Here is a 14,187-nt window from a genome sequence, read left to right as displayed (position 1 = left end):
ATAAAGGCCTAAAATGCCCCAAAAATAATCTTAAAAAAGATGTATAATAAAGTGCCCTGTACTTGGGCATAATTAAAACGTCTCTGCATACAAACAGCATTAGTCAGACTGAATGATGGAGCAAAAATGCTAACTCAGAGAGGGCGGTTCTGAAGAGAAAACAGCATCTGAGATATATCACTTTCATCAAAGACGATAAGTAGGCCTTTCCAACAGCGCAGAGAGCAGAAGAAGTTCATGCAGTGACAGGAATATTTGCTTCATGCTGTGATGGATGGGCCAAAACTTAAGAGAAGACATGTGAAGCATGCGTCAAAGACAAAGTATTCTCATTGATGATGAATTAGAATCAGTTTGTGATTAGTGAATATGTCAACAAAAATACAAAGATTGATTCCTGGTCATTTTCAGCTTAAATCTCTATAAATCTAAAGCACTACAACAATTTTGTTGGGGAAGGAGAAAAAGGAAAAACATTTTGCAGGCAAGAAACAAGAAGACAATAGGAGGGAAATGACGAGGGGAATAAAGTATACACTGGAGCGTGCTGCAGAGACAAATCCCCTTATGTTCACGTCAGAAAGATGCTTTTGAGACAATATTGGGTTTGTGCTCCTAGAGTTGAGCAGACGCAAAAAACAGTGGATTTGACTTGTTTCTATGTTTTTTTTGGCTAGTGCTCGGAAGGCTCTGCATCTTTCGACAGACACCACTACAGCGAGGTACAACATATGACTGAGCGCTGCTTTAGCTTGTCTTCCCAGGACGCCATCCAACAATGAGACATGAAATTGACATGACTGAGTGTGTGCCTGTTGTCTAAATCAGCAAAAAATGATAGATGGGGATTGGTGGGTGAAATGCAGGTGAGAGCTCTTCTACATGTGGGATTTAGTACACATTTGTATGCATACCACTATGTGTTCGTTATATATTGACATGTCTTTTTTTTGTTGTCCATGATTTAAACCAGGACTAGTTATAATGTAAATGACTAAAAGGGTGTGAAAGGGCAGTTTATTTGAAGATGTGTGTGTTGAAACAGATGTGAGTTGTCGTGGGTCAGGGGTCTGGTTCATGCTGGTTTATTCTTGACATGTACAGTTAATACAAAACCAAGCCCCTTCAAGTAATATGAGTCGAGAGTTTATAATTGCTCATTGTCTCCTCTTTGCTCAGAAACAACCAGAGTGGAGTCGGCCATGGAGGGCCTGAAGATACAGTAGGACTTAGATCAATTTCACGAGGAAAAGTGCTTCCTTAAAACTAGTTTGAGATTCTAAAAAGTAAATGTTCAACTTGTGACTTACTGCTGCTGTTTTTACTGTTATAAACTTCAATTGGTCATGTTCAATGTTTCGTCGCTTACTTCACTCTTGATGTAGCTCCAAGTCACCAGGAGCTCTGCTCTGTTTCACACAGACACACGGTGCCTAAACCAAGTTTCAACCAGGTTCCATCAACACTGCTCGGAGACCTGCCTACACTGCATGTTGGAATTGTGTGCAGAATGAGATTATTTCAGCTAGCGTGAGCTCATTGGAAAGTAGACAATTTAACTAAGTAGTCTGATGGTGGGTTCCTTTGATGTTCTGTCAATTTAAACTGCCAACTGGGGAAAAACACAATCACGTCAACCTCCTGGTGATAATTACAAATAGGATATGGGGAGTGTTTTTGACAGGCTCACACCTGTAGTTACAGCACGGTGGAGGCCAGACGCATTTTCACCATTTTCGTGCTCAACATATCGGTTACATTTCCAGGCTACTTTAAGAGACAATTCATCTTAATCAAACAGCAAATCAAACGTCTGCATTATAGGTTAAATAGGATATGGGGAATGTTTTTGACAGGCTCACACATGTAGTTACAGCACTGTGGAGGCCAGACGCATTTTCACAATTTTCGTGTTCAACACATAGGTTACATTTCCGGGCTACTTTAAGAGACAATTCATCTTAATCAAACAGCAAATCAAGCGTCTGCATTTCAGTGTTCTGTTTAAAGCATGAAGACAGACATCGATTAATCTATTGCCGTTAAGATTTCCCCTCACAGTTCTTCACATCCCAAGGTAAAATCTCAATAGTGCTTGTCATCAGTCAAAAACCCCACAAAAAGTGGGTAAATTAGAGTTTGATCCAGAAGTAACTACCGGATAGATTGCCATTAAATGTGGTTTACACAATCCCTAAACTCCGGAACTTTGATTTCCGATTTAATACCTGATAAACTAATGACATTCCCATCAGCTGCATCTGTACTTTGTGTATAGTGCAGGGTAAACACACTGTGTTAATTCTCCAGGTTAATGTCTTTATGTTAACGTTAAATGTTAAGAGTATCACTGTTTATATACAATAGTTTGGGCCAGATTAGAGATGATGAGTGAAACACTAAGATGTCCCCCTGTCAGTGAAGTAAACGTGAGTTGAGAGGCTGTGAACCCTGTCTACATATCATCATCCTATGAGAGTGAGCCGCGGGAAATCGTACACGTGTAGTTGGCTGACAACTGGGGGGGGGGGTGGCTGTTGTTATGTCCTGGAGGCAGAGAAAGGGTGTGTGAGGGAGACGGAGCTAGCAGGTGGTTGTAATGTCAGTTAACATTAGTTGACTTATTTGTTTCTTTCTTTTGGCGTTGGTTATGGCTTACAGTAGCCTGTATTCAGGTCAATAATAAAACCTACAGTAAACCAGCTATCACTGGCTGCTTACTGAGGGACGTTACAAAACTAAACATGGTAGCTGCTTGATATCAGAATGATAGCTTTGACATTGGACAGTATGTGCACCCGTTCCTCGGCACAGGAATATCTCATTTTCAGCACCAGAGGTGGCAGCCAAATCCCATCAACAGGCTTTGAGATAAAATGACGGCTGTTATGACTGTTGTTGTTCGGTGGCAGCAGAAAAAAAAACCTGGGCATTTTACCACAACTGTCAACTGGACTGACAGGAGAGACTGATGGTTATAGCCTGCAAGATGTGAGGGATTCTTTTTGGCTCTGCATCTCCAGCAATCAATAACGTTGGTGTTGACAGTTTGTATCTCTCAGGGAGTGTGTTGTTTTTTTAAGAGCGAGAACACAAGGGAGGGAGTCAGAAGTCAGAGAGTGACAGAGAGAGAAGCGAGGCAGAGAGAGAGAGAGAGTGAGACAGAGAGAGAGAGAGACAGAGAGATTTTAGGAGTGTGCAATTTATCTCAATTAGTCTTGACTGGTTTCTGCCATGTTTACAGAGCAATCATGGTATTACTAGTAAAGTATGTGTTTGGTTAAGTAAGGGCCACTACTGAGTACATGAATGCAATCCTACTGCATCCACTGAGTTCTCATCATTAGAGGTGTTTGTTGCATAATCTGCCTTCAAACAACATAAGTAAGTAACATAGTAAGTACTCTTTATACAACATGCCAAGACGCCCAAAGCAGTGGGTTAATTTGTCATTAACCCAATGACAAATTAACATCTTAGTATTTCAGAACTCTTGTCACTACATTAATATGTGCTTTAGAAATCCCAAAACATTTAATTAGCTATGGATGGTATGTCTTGAAGTACATGTGCTCAGGGGTTTAGTTACTCTCATTAACACTAGAATGGGAATGAAAGGTCAGTGAAGCCTCCCTTCAGACTAGGTGGAATAAAGTCTGAGATTAAAGATCCAGTTTCTCTCCAAGACTGAAAGCAATCATTTCCGGTCCAAGGTGAAACATTTCCAAACAACTTGCTCCACTACAGAAGGGTAAAAGCGCCCTTTCTTTCAATAAAACACAAACATCCCTGGAAAAGAGCAATCCATTGCTTAGCATTCATGTTTGTTTGTTTTTTAAATCTTGAAATAGTATTTAAATATGTTTTTCTTCATTCTGAAAAGAAGAAAATCCCATTTACAAATGTGTCTCTGGCAGCCTTGTCTCCCCAGAATCTACTACCAAAGGTTACTTTACTTTGTATTTGCACATTATGAATCTGATTCATACAGCAGCAGGAAGCTGGAAAGAAAAGAGAAAAAAAGAAGAAAAGCCTAACATTTTATTTTTAGAGATTAGGTGGAAAATGGGGTTTTGTGTCAGTTTATGCTGCGCCCTCGCTGACCTTAGTGTGACTTTTCTCAACACCACTACGCCTGGCCCACTTCCTGTGTCTTCCACTGCTCTGTCTCACATACCAAACCAGACATTCACACACCCACGGTGACGGCTGAGCGTGACCCGGTCAGTCTGCGAGACTGAGCGGAGTTCCTGTTCACTAGCGTCCCGCAGCTGTCTTGCAGCCTGCTGCACCGTGCTGGATTGGTGGGGTTGCCGTGGTTGAACCCGTGGCAAAAAGGGGGGCAGGGTGCAAGGTGATGGGTTGGGGGAGAGCTCCTGGTTTATTCATGTTCTTTACGCAAGACTTAGTGGTACACACAAGAGGCAAAGTACTGGCACGTGTGGACCAACTTGTAGAGAACACATTGTGTGAAAAACTTCCCTTGAATGGGTGCAATGGGATGCAAGAAATGTCACAGCTAGCCAAAACGTAAGTGTTTTTTGGCTTGGAAACATCTGCAGCCTGTAGTCCAGTCAAAAACAATCAATTTGTGCCCTTATATAGGTTTACTCCTCAACGTTCGACCCTTTGCTGCATGACATTCCCTAAATAAATTTTCTTAAAAAATATATATATATATCTATACATATACACATACACACACACACACAAACAGAGAAATATGTGTATTAGAGACAGTAACAATAAGGCAGCTGAAATGTCTGATTACACTATCTACGGCCACATTATTTAGTCTAAGGCTTGCTATAAAGAGGAAGTGCCTAAATTATTTCATATAAAAGGCCAAAATGAATCTGGATGGAAGGCAATGGGCCAAAAATAAGAAGTTGATGTTGAAGAATACTGTACTTCTTGTAAGTGTTTGTAGATAACATAATTTAATAGGAAAGTTTACCAGCACTGGGCTTCACATTGCTATAAACTCAGAGTAAGTACTTTTTAGCAGCACTAAATGTTTCGTAGTCATACTGGTTAGGCTTTTACAGGACTTTCAAAATAAGAAGCGAATAAGCATGCCAAAACAAAACAAGCCTGCGGGCCCCAAATTGGACGGCCTTGGTATGCAGAATGTTTGAGGTATATTGTTATTTTTAGGATAAAATAAAATCTTCACAGTTCACTATTAAACACACTTATCAAGAGTCAGGCCAAGTGTGTCAACCATATTCCATAATTATAATGGGTCATGTATTTTTAAAGCTAACTTTTTAGTGACAACAAACTAGTTTGAGTGGTGAAACCCATTTTATCCACGCTATCTCCATGTACTAACAATTACGTTACAACCAGGCTACGGTCGAACTTCAGAAACTCTGGTGCAACTGGCTTTGCGTCTTTTTTCTCTACTGAATTTACATCCTTTGAATATTCTTGTTTGAATATATATTTATTCTCTTTTAGATATGTAAAAGTTAGAATAGCACAAGAAAGGTCCTACTCAGAAGCTATCAGAAGCTAATTTAAGATGTCTGGCTTACTGCCAAACTGTTTATAGTGGAATGCAAAGACTTTGAGTTTTCAATATGTGAGTACATTTCATGCCAACGAATAACTTCTCAGCAGCACAGTAACTAACTACTGCTATTGTCGTATTACTGGAAATCTATTTTATTCTTCCTGTATTGAAAGCAGACTAGTCTATATCCACGACGTTCCACTACCGGGATTGCTCCGTTGCCGTTGGATTTCACTCATGTAAATCTGCTATCCGCTGCCTTGGCCTTCCTTTGTGTCGGAATTTTAAATTATGGTTGGTTTATGAGGACTATGATTAACCTTTTTGGAGATATGCGCAAGGTAAATCCAGACAGCTTGCTAGCTTATCTTTACAATTGGAGTTTTCTGTTGCGAAAGCGTGTTTTTCTCCCATCCAGGGAATGCTGTGTGGACTTGAGCAGAGCAGTGGAGCTCTGGAAATGCGAGACTAAAAGCAGACTAACCTACTGTATATTCCTCAGTCAAAGACAGGTTCTTACTTTTTCACTGGCAGTCCATTGACATTGTTGAGTGGGTAATTTGCGGCCTACATTTCAGGTTGTTAAATGTAAATGTAATCATCTTAACCTGAGTAAGACCTTGGAAGACATTATGATTCGATATCCTTTGTGAGAAAATGAATCACAGACGGAGGATGGGAGAGGAAGCAGCACTGCAATGTTACAAACGAACACGCCAGACGAGGAGTCAGACAGACAAACAGTGAGCGGAAGGGCAGGTTAAATGTGGTAGGAATGTGACAGACAGTTGGGGAAGGCACATTGACCCTGGCCCACATGCTACTGGCGGGTTCCAGGTGTTTCACCCTTCTCCCCCGTTCACACGCGGATGTCAAGCCTCCCTGAAGGAAACCATGTCGGTTCCGTAGGAGAAGTCGCGTAAGAGCCAGAAGGAAAGGGAGGAATCTGCAACTGCAGGCCGTCCAGTCAAAACAGATGCTCTGCGTCTGGTGTTAGTTTGGGGGCAGCTACATGAGGCATGACCAGAAAGGGGCCAGCACGGACATATAAACTGCGAGGACTGAACCTAAATATTACGTCTATAAAAACATGACCTAAATATTGTGTCTGAAGCACAGTTTTCCATCCTGTCTCCAGACATAAATTGACACCTTTTTACACTTGTTTTGACAGATTCTAGCACTTTTTAATGACCATTATTTTCCAGGCTCAGAGAGCTTAACTTACAGTAATTGCTTACAGCAGCATACCATTATGAGACACAGTAAGTCCCAACTGGCATGTCTAAAACAGATAATGGCTACATTTTAATTCTGAAAAGTGTCTGAACAGTACCAGTAAAAGGCGGCAGGTTTAGTAATTATTTCATGGTAGATTTAAACTGAAGTTCATTCAGTTGATGAAGCTAAATCACACACACCGCAGGCCCGTTCAACTGATCTGAACTCCGGTCTATTTGCTTCAGTAAACAACAAGTGAGGTTAAAAGTGAGGATCAGAAAGGGATTTTCTTTTTAGGGAATTAAGTACGTCTTCACTGTCAAACTGAGAGACTGCCAGCACAACCTGAAGTTTGGGATATGAATACAGAGGAAAAAGTCACCCAACTGTAGCTACTGGAAGACAGCTGGAATTATATGAAGCAGTTTATCAGAATTGAGCAAAATCACTACTTGTCATGGCTGCTGGATTGAGAGTTGAGTTTATTTTTAAAAGTGCTGTACTTTTTCAAATGCAAGAACACTTGCAGAACATCCTCGCAGCTTGGTTTATTGAGCTCTTGTAAATCTCAGAACTATTCACCTGACCAACAGTATTTGAGTAAGCTTTCCAAACCCTGACACTTTTAAAACTTGGGAGAATCCAGTGTTGCATCTGTGCAGTTCCTTCACCTTATCATTTTTGAGTATGTCATCAACCCACTAGATATTGTGATTGTAAATAATAGTTATTGGAGAGATGAAGTTTTACAGGAGCAAACCCTCCAACCTAATCAACATGCATTGAGACACTTTTTTAATTTGTATTATTATTATGGTTATTATGATTATTATTATTATATCTGCCCTGATCTTACAGCACTAACCAGCAATCACCTACGATGTAATGTTCTCAAAGAACAAACTTAAACCACTTCTGCCAAAGGAAAACTGACACAACTCACTTGCAAAGATTCTCTCGATAAGTTATCTGTTTTTGGGCTCCACTGACATGCAAATCAAGGCTGACTGCAGTTGCAATGCTAATTTCATCACTTACAATTTTAATTTATGTGCTTGTTTGGGTAATTTTGAGGCTGAAGACAACCTGCTTGGACTGAGGTGGTGAGCTGACAGTGAAAGCTGTAATCATGCAGATAAGGCAGTGCAGGAATATTTTGGAAGTAGTTTTGGTTTAAAATTAGGCTCACATTGTTCACCACGTCTTGCAAAAAGCAAGCTCAAAGAGCAATTTTTGTGGCTTTAGCTAGTGAAGGAAGAGACCTTTTTTGAAATCACACAAAAAAAACATTTCATGTAAGAACGTGGGCTTTGCCTTTTTCACTTTGATATCAGTTTGACTGTGATTGCTCTTCGCTCTGTCACAGTGAGTGGACCCGGGCATCCTGAGGAAAAAACTCATTTTGGCCACGTTTGTCCAACATCCGTCTTTCAGTCACAAAGCAGAATTGTAACCTACCTTTCAAAATAAAATGCTCAATACTAACAACGGTAATCAATGGAACAGATTTGCTAAAAACAATATGCTGCCTTTTTTTAATTTTCCACAAATCTGGACCGACAAATTCCTGTACTGCTGTCCTTGTCTCTGCTAAGAGAAGGAACCATCCAGGGACGAGGATTTGGACATGATCCCTGAACAGCTTCCCACCCATGAACCATTTATCTACTAGTTGTGTAACAAAGTGCCAAACAATATTGCTATGTGGCGCCCTGATCTCTGTGCTACCTTAACTGACTCCAGTAACTGTCCCTTTAGTTTAGGCTGAACTGCAATAAAACTCCAAGCCAATAATATTTTACTCTCTCGCATATGAAGGGCTATATACACCTGATCTCTTCTACTTGAGTTGGGGCTGAAAAACTATCAATAAAGTATGTAAGCAAGCAAAAGCATGCCCATTTTGATTGGCATGAAGAGTGCCAGCAGTTCAAAACTTGCACCAGAGCATCTAGAGAGAGCAGTGATTAGACTCAACAGGCCAATTCACTGTGAATTCATCCACACCAGATCCGCAGTGCCCTCACTTCCTTCCCGCCACACTTACCAACCCCAATTCCAATGAATTCCAGAATTCTGTGTAAAATGTAAATAAAAACGGAATATAATGATTTGCAAATCATTTTCAACATACAGTATATGCAATTGAATACACTACAAAGATATTTATTATTTAATCTGATAAACTTTGGGGGTTTTTCTTGCAAATATTTACTTGTCTTGAATTTAATGTCTGCAATACGTTCCAAAAAAGCTGGTACAGGGGCATGTTTACCACTGTGTTGCATCATCTTTCCTTTAAACAACACTCAATTGGACACTAATTGTTGAAGCTATGCAGATGGAATTCTTTCCCATGCTTGCTCGATGTACAACTTCCGTTGCTCAACAATCTGGGGTCTCCGCACTAACACATCCCCATGCATCACAGATGCTGGCTTTTGAACTTTGCGCTGATCAAAATCTGGATGGTCCTTTTCCTCATTGGCCCGGAGGACATGACGTCCTTGATTTCCAAAAGTAATGTGAAATGTGGACTCGTCAGACCAAAAGGACACTTTTCCACTTAGCGTCAGTCCATCTCAGATGAGCTCTGTCCCAGAGAAGCAATCAGTGTTTCTAGGTCTGGTTGCTATATGGCTTTCGCTTTGCATGGTAAAGTTTTAACTTGCACTTGTAGATGTAGCAAAAAACTGTTTTAATGACAGCGTTTTTCCGAAGTGTTCCTGAGCCCATGTGGTAATATCCTTTATATAATGATGTCATTTTTAAAATAGTGCCACCTGAGGGATCAAAGGTCACAGCCTATCGGTGTTGGTTTTTGACCTTGCCACTTACGTGCAGAGATGTCTCCAGATTTACTGAATCTTAAAATGACATTACGGACTGTAGATGACGAAATCCCCAAAGTCTTTGCAATTCTATGTTGAGAAAATGTGCTTAAATTGTGCTTACGCAGTTGTTCACAAAGTAGTTAACCTCGACACATCCTTGCTTGTGAACAACTGAGCCTTTTGGGGGTCCTCCTTTTTATTCCCAATCATGACACACCTGTTTCCAATTAACCTGTTCACCTGTTGAATGTTACAAACAGGTGTTTTTTGAGTCTTCTGAAATTCAAAATGAGTGAATATTTGCAAAAAAACATAAAGTTCAGTTGAACATTAAATATCTTGACTTTGTTGTGTATTCAATTGAATATAGGTTGAAAAGGATTTGCTAATCATTGGATTATGTTTTTATTTAGGTTTTACACAACGTCCCAACTTCATTGGAATTGGGTTAGTAAATAATTGAGAACATTTTTGATCAAAGCATTAAGAAGCTGCTTGATTCACTTCTCTTTAAATTTATTAGGACAGTGGAGGTGACAGGAAGGAAAGTTTAGCAACAGTTGCTACTCTGCAAACAACGCTTAAGGTCAGGTCAGGCTGAAAATTTCAAATGTCATGAGGCCTGGGAAATATTCTCAAGACAACGTTACAGTGCAAGCAGAATACATCCCAGTGACACTTTACTTTGTGGCTGGGCTGTCGGAGCATCTAGTCCCTCTTCGAGGCACAAAGAGTGCCTTATTGACAACCACTCGACATCTTAAAATCTCTTTTGTTACACACTAAAGACAAGAGGGTAAACAGACAACATCATCTGTCTGTGAACACCAGACCAAAATATTTAACATTATAGAAAGTCAACTTTAATCAAAAGTCAGGCTGAAAAATCTAAATGTCCATCAGATGTGTTTGAAACTGTCTGTGGGTAAGTCCCTCTGCCATGTAATCACACTGCAATGAGTAGCTGTGTACAATAAGAAAACGATTGTATGCTGTCAAATTGAAACTATAGTTATGATTCATGGGGCCATAACATACATTCAACGTTCATAACAATATTTAAGAATATATTCCTGTCTGCCTTGGGACATTTGTCTTTCTCTCAGTTCTGAAAAAGCTTAAGATCAAGAAAAATATGTGGTTCATTATTTTATTACAAAGTAACTGAGGAACACACTACTTTTAAATTTAATTTAAATTTAATTACGATTCCTAAATGAGTTCACAATAAGTGTCACCTAACAATCTGCGGCTCCGCATCCAGTTTCCGCATATCAGACTAGTGTTTAGTATTCTGAAATAATTAACTTTGACTCTTTGTCAGAGTGTTTTAGACAATGCTTCAGTCTGCAGTGGACAATCCTGCAGTCCATTTAGACAAGCATTTCCCCTGATAACAAAGCTTTTAAGCCACAGCCTAATGGATAAGATTCCTGCAACCTTTCAGAAATGTTGATGTATCTTATTCCATTCCATATTGTCTTGTGTAGTTGAGCAATAATGAAATCTATAATGGATACAATCAGTTACGAAAAAAATATTGGCCTCACCTTTGAAAGGCAGAGGGGAGAATGATCAAATTATGTGAAGCCACTTTCCTGCAGTGTGTCTACGAGTCGTTTAGAGGAATAGAAGAAAAGGGAACTCAAAGCAGAACTGATGGATGAGGCCAATAGACCAACAACCAAATCCCACAGCATGAAAAACAGAATAACGTGATAAACAAGTGATTCCTCCCAACATAGAGCCAAGATAAGAACACCAGTGAATTCCCACATCAATTTCCCTGCTGCATGGCACACCTGTACTCCACACTATCTGATCAGAATTTAAAGTTTAGAATGTCGACAGTCCAGAGGATTTGGACAAAGTCCAGCTTTTACTGGCAGCACATATAACTATTCTGGCTAATAGGTAAGCTGTATTTATGTCTGTCTTTATGAAATCATGATTAGAGAATTACTCACTTGCCCCCACAGTACATTAGTGTCTGCATGACTCCATATGTGCTTCCAAAAGTTAAATAACCACTCATGTTAATGACAAAACGTTTCTTCTAAGTACAACTAAAACCAACTGAATCTTGCCTCATACATCTTGGCAGTAAATTGGCAGCAATAAGTGGAAGACTGAGAGGGCTGAAAATAAACGAATCGAGGCAGAGGAAATAGACAAGGCCCCGGCCAACCATGCAATAGATAGAAAAGCCATTTCCTGACAGTCTCTCGTTAATCAATGGGTTAGAAAAGAGACTCATCCAAAAAAAGTCACCCAGGATGTTTGTTTATTCCTGAGAAGAAAAAAGCTTGATTCTCTTGGAATCAGTGTAATACTGAACTAGTGACACAGCATTAAGACGGAATTGTCCATTACCATTACTGTTACCATTATTCTGATGTCTCATAAGAACTACAGATCTGCTACCCGATCTCTAAACCTCTTTTTATTGAGAAATCCAGACAATAATCATAGACACATTGGTACAGGTATATGAGTTTTTCTTTTTCTTACACACAAAACACCCTCCTCCCATCCCTCCCCGACTGGACCAAATAAGAAAGTATTAACAACACAGACAATTTTAAAGGAAAGACATACTTAGAATTGAAACATAAATAAACAAATATGATTTCTGTGAAGGACAGCACGCTTTCAAAACTGTATCATGACAAACCATAGAGGAGTACTATAGCCAGGTGTTTATATAGTGTAGCTTGCATATAGAGGGGGGCAGTCGTTCCTCCGGAGTCAGCCAGGATGGTCACTTACTACACCGGTAGGGCTTGGAGGTTACTAAAGTACGACATTAGAGATTCCCAGACTGAAAGGAAATTGTTAGAACCTCTTATTGTAAATTTTATCTTCTAAACAGCAGTAAACAGCAAAAATAGCATTACCTGATCTGGCAAACTTGCACCAAAATAATGTCTCTTAAAATAATGTTTCCAAAATGGTTTCAGTTGTTCATCAACTCGTAACAGGGTGAACGGCACTTCCGCATTCGCTTTGCGGCCCTCTACCGGCTACAGACGCACTATGCAAGTACGCCAGATCGGGTAGCAGATCTGTAGTTTGAATGAGACATAATGAGACATTACGACAGCGTTGATGGACAAATCCGGTTCCAACCTGTAGGGGAATCGACGTGGAACAGTTCTTCAGTTTGGCTCTAAACTAGGGCTGGGCAATATTGAGAAAATCAAATATCACGATATTCTTGACTAAATACGTCAATGTCAATATTGCGACAATATTGTATGGTTGACTATTGGTGCTTTAACAAAATGTTATTTACACAATGAGATTTTTGAGAATTATTTTCCAGAAATGATTTAATGACTTAGTGGGTAAAGGTTAATAATAGAACAACTTGAACAGTCTGGTAAGTTCAGAAAATTACATCATTTTACTGTAATGCAGCCTTTAAAACCAGGTAAAAACAACACTTACCATATTACAATATTACGATAGATCCAAAATCTAAGACAATATCTAGTCCCATATCACAATATCGATACACCATCAATATACTGCCCAGCCCTACTTTAAACTTACAATAACATTAGCAAAGTACAAGCGATACACTAATTCATGAAATGTTACACACGAAGGTAGTTCAGGCAAGCGAAGCGACTGGTGAGAGACATGCTAATGCATTGCTGATTGCTGCATCATACTGCATCTGTTGCCACGGCAGCACGCCCGGCAATTGTTTGAAGAAAACTTTTTTTATACTACTGTTGTAAAAGCAATAGCACCTGTAATTATGGAGTCCTTTTGTGATATATCTGCATCACCACTAACAACATCTCATGTTTGATGGCCAGGCCTTTACTTCTATGATGAATTATACCGTGTGGTATGAGCAACACAATTATGAGCGTGGTTGCAATGCATTATTCTTCAGCTGCGTACAAACAATAGACACTAATATTATTTTATTAAACTAGATTAAATAACTAAAAGATCACTCTCCCAAAAAGCCGTTATGCTCACTTTAACGTGAAAAGTCATTTTGTTGTTTTTTCACAGTGCATCCAGCAGGCCAGCACTTTAACTGCCAATAAAACGGTGATTAAATGTAATTTTCACAGGGCATATGTCATTATGAACAAAAGTATCTATTTATAATCACTTATAACTCTGCCAGAGACAATCAAGTCACGCATGCATTGGAATCCACCTGTGATTTTTGCAGTCCTATTTTTGAAAACATTTTTTTTTGTCTCTAAAACCTCACACTTTATAATTCACCACAGCTGACGGCTATTATTAACAGAACAGGGGCGAGAAAACAAATCAATCTCTTTGTAAATATGAAAAACCTCTCAATTTAACTGTGAGAACTGGGTTTTGGGAGAGTGTTGATTATGTGTGCACATGTGCATGCTAATATAACTTGTAGCATGTTCAGAATAAATGAAATGCGGTGGGTGAGGGTAGCAGCGCCGGGTTTTTCAATCAGTAACCCTGCTGCCAGTGGGGCTGGGGACCATTAGCACCAGTGAGCCAAGTAAAGTGACTCTGATGTGATATGACAGGGGCTTTCACAGAAGCCGTCCTACCGTTTCAATCATTGTCTCACACACACACTCTCTGTCTCTCTCTCCCACA

The 14,187-nt window shown here is 39.7% G+C and overlaps 1 protein-coding gene across 2 annotated transcripts in view; it reads right to left on the bottom strand.

Moving 5' to 3' along the window:
• ddah1 (dimethylarginine dimethylaminohydrolase 1) overlaps window positions 1-14,187 on the bottom strand; it is a 75,373-nt gene that overhangs the window by 54,645 nt on the left and 6,541 nt on the right. The window lies entirely within an intron of this gene.

This window comes from Etheostoma spectabile, chromosome 9, assembly GCF_008692095.1.
Source record: "Etheostoma spectabile isolate EspeVRDwgs_2016 chromosome 9, UIUC_Espe_1.0, whole genome shotgun sequence".
NCBI lineage: Eukaryota > Metazoa > Chordata > Actinopteri > Perciformes > Percidae > Etheostoma > Etheostoma spectabile.
The sequence above is the reverse complement of the archived record's forward strand: the minus strand, read 5'-3'. Positions and strand labels throughout refer to the sequence as shown.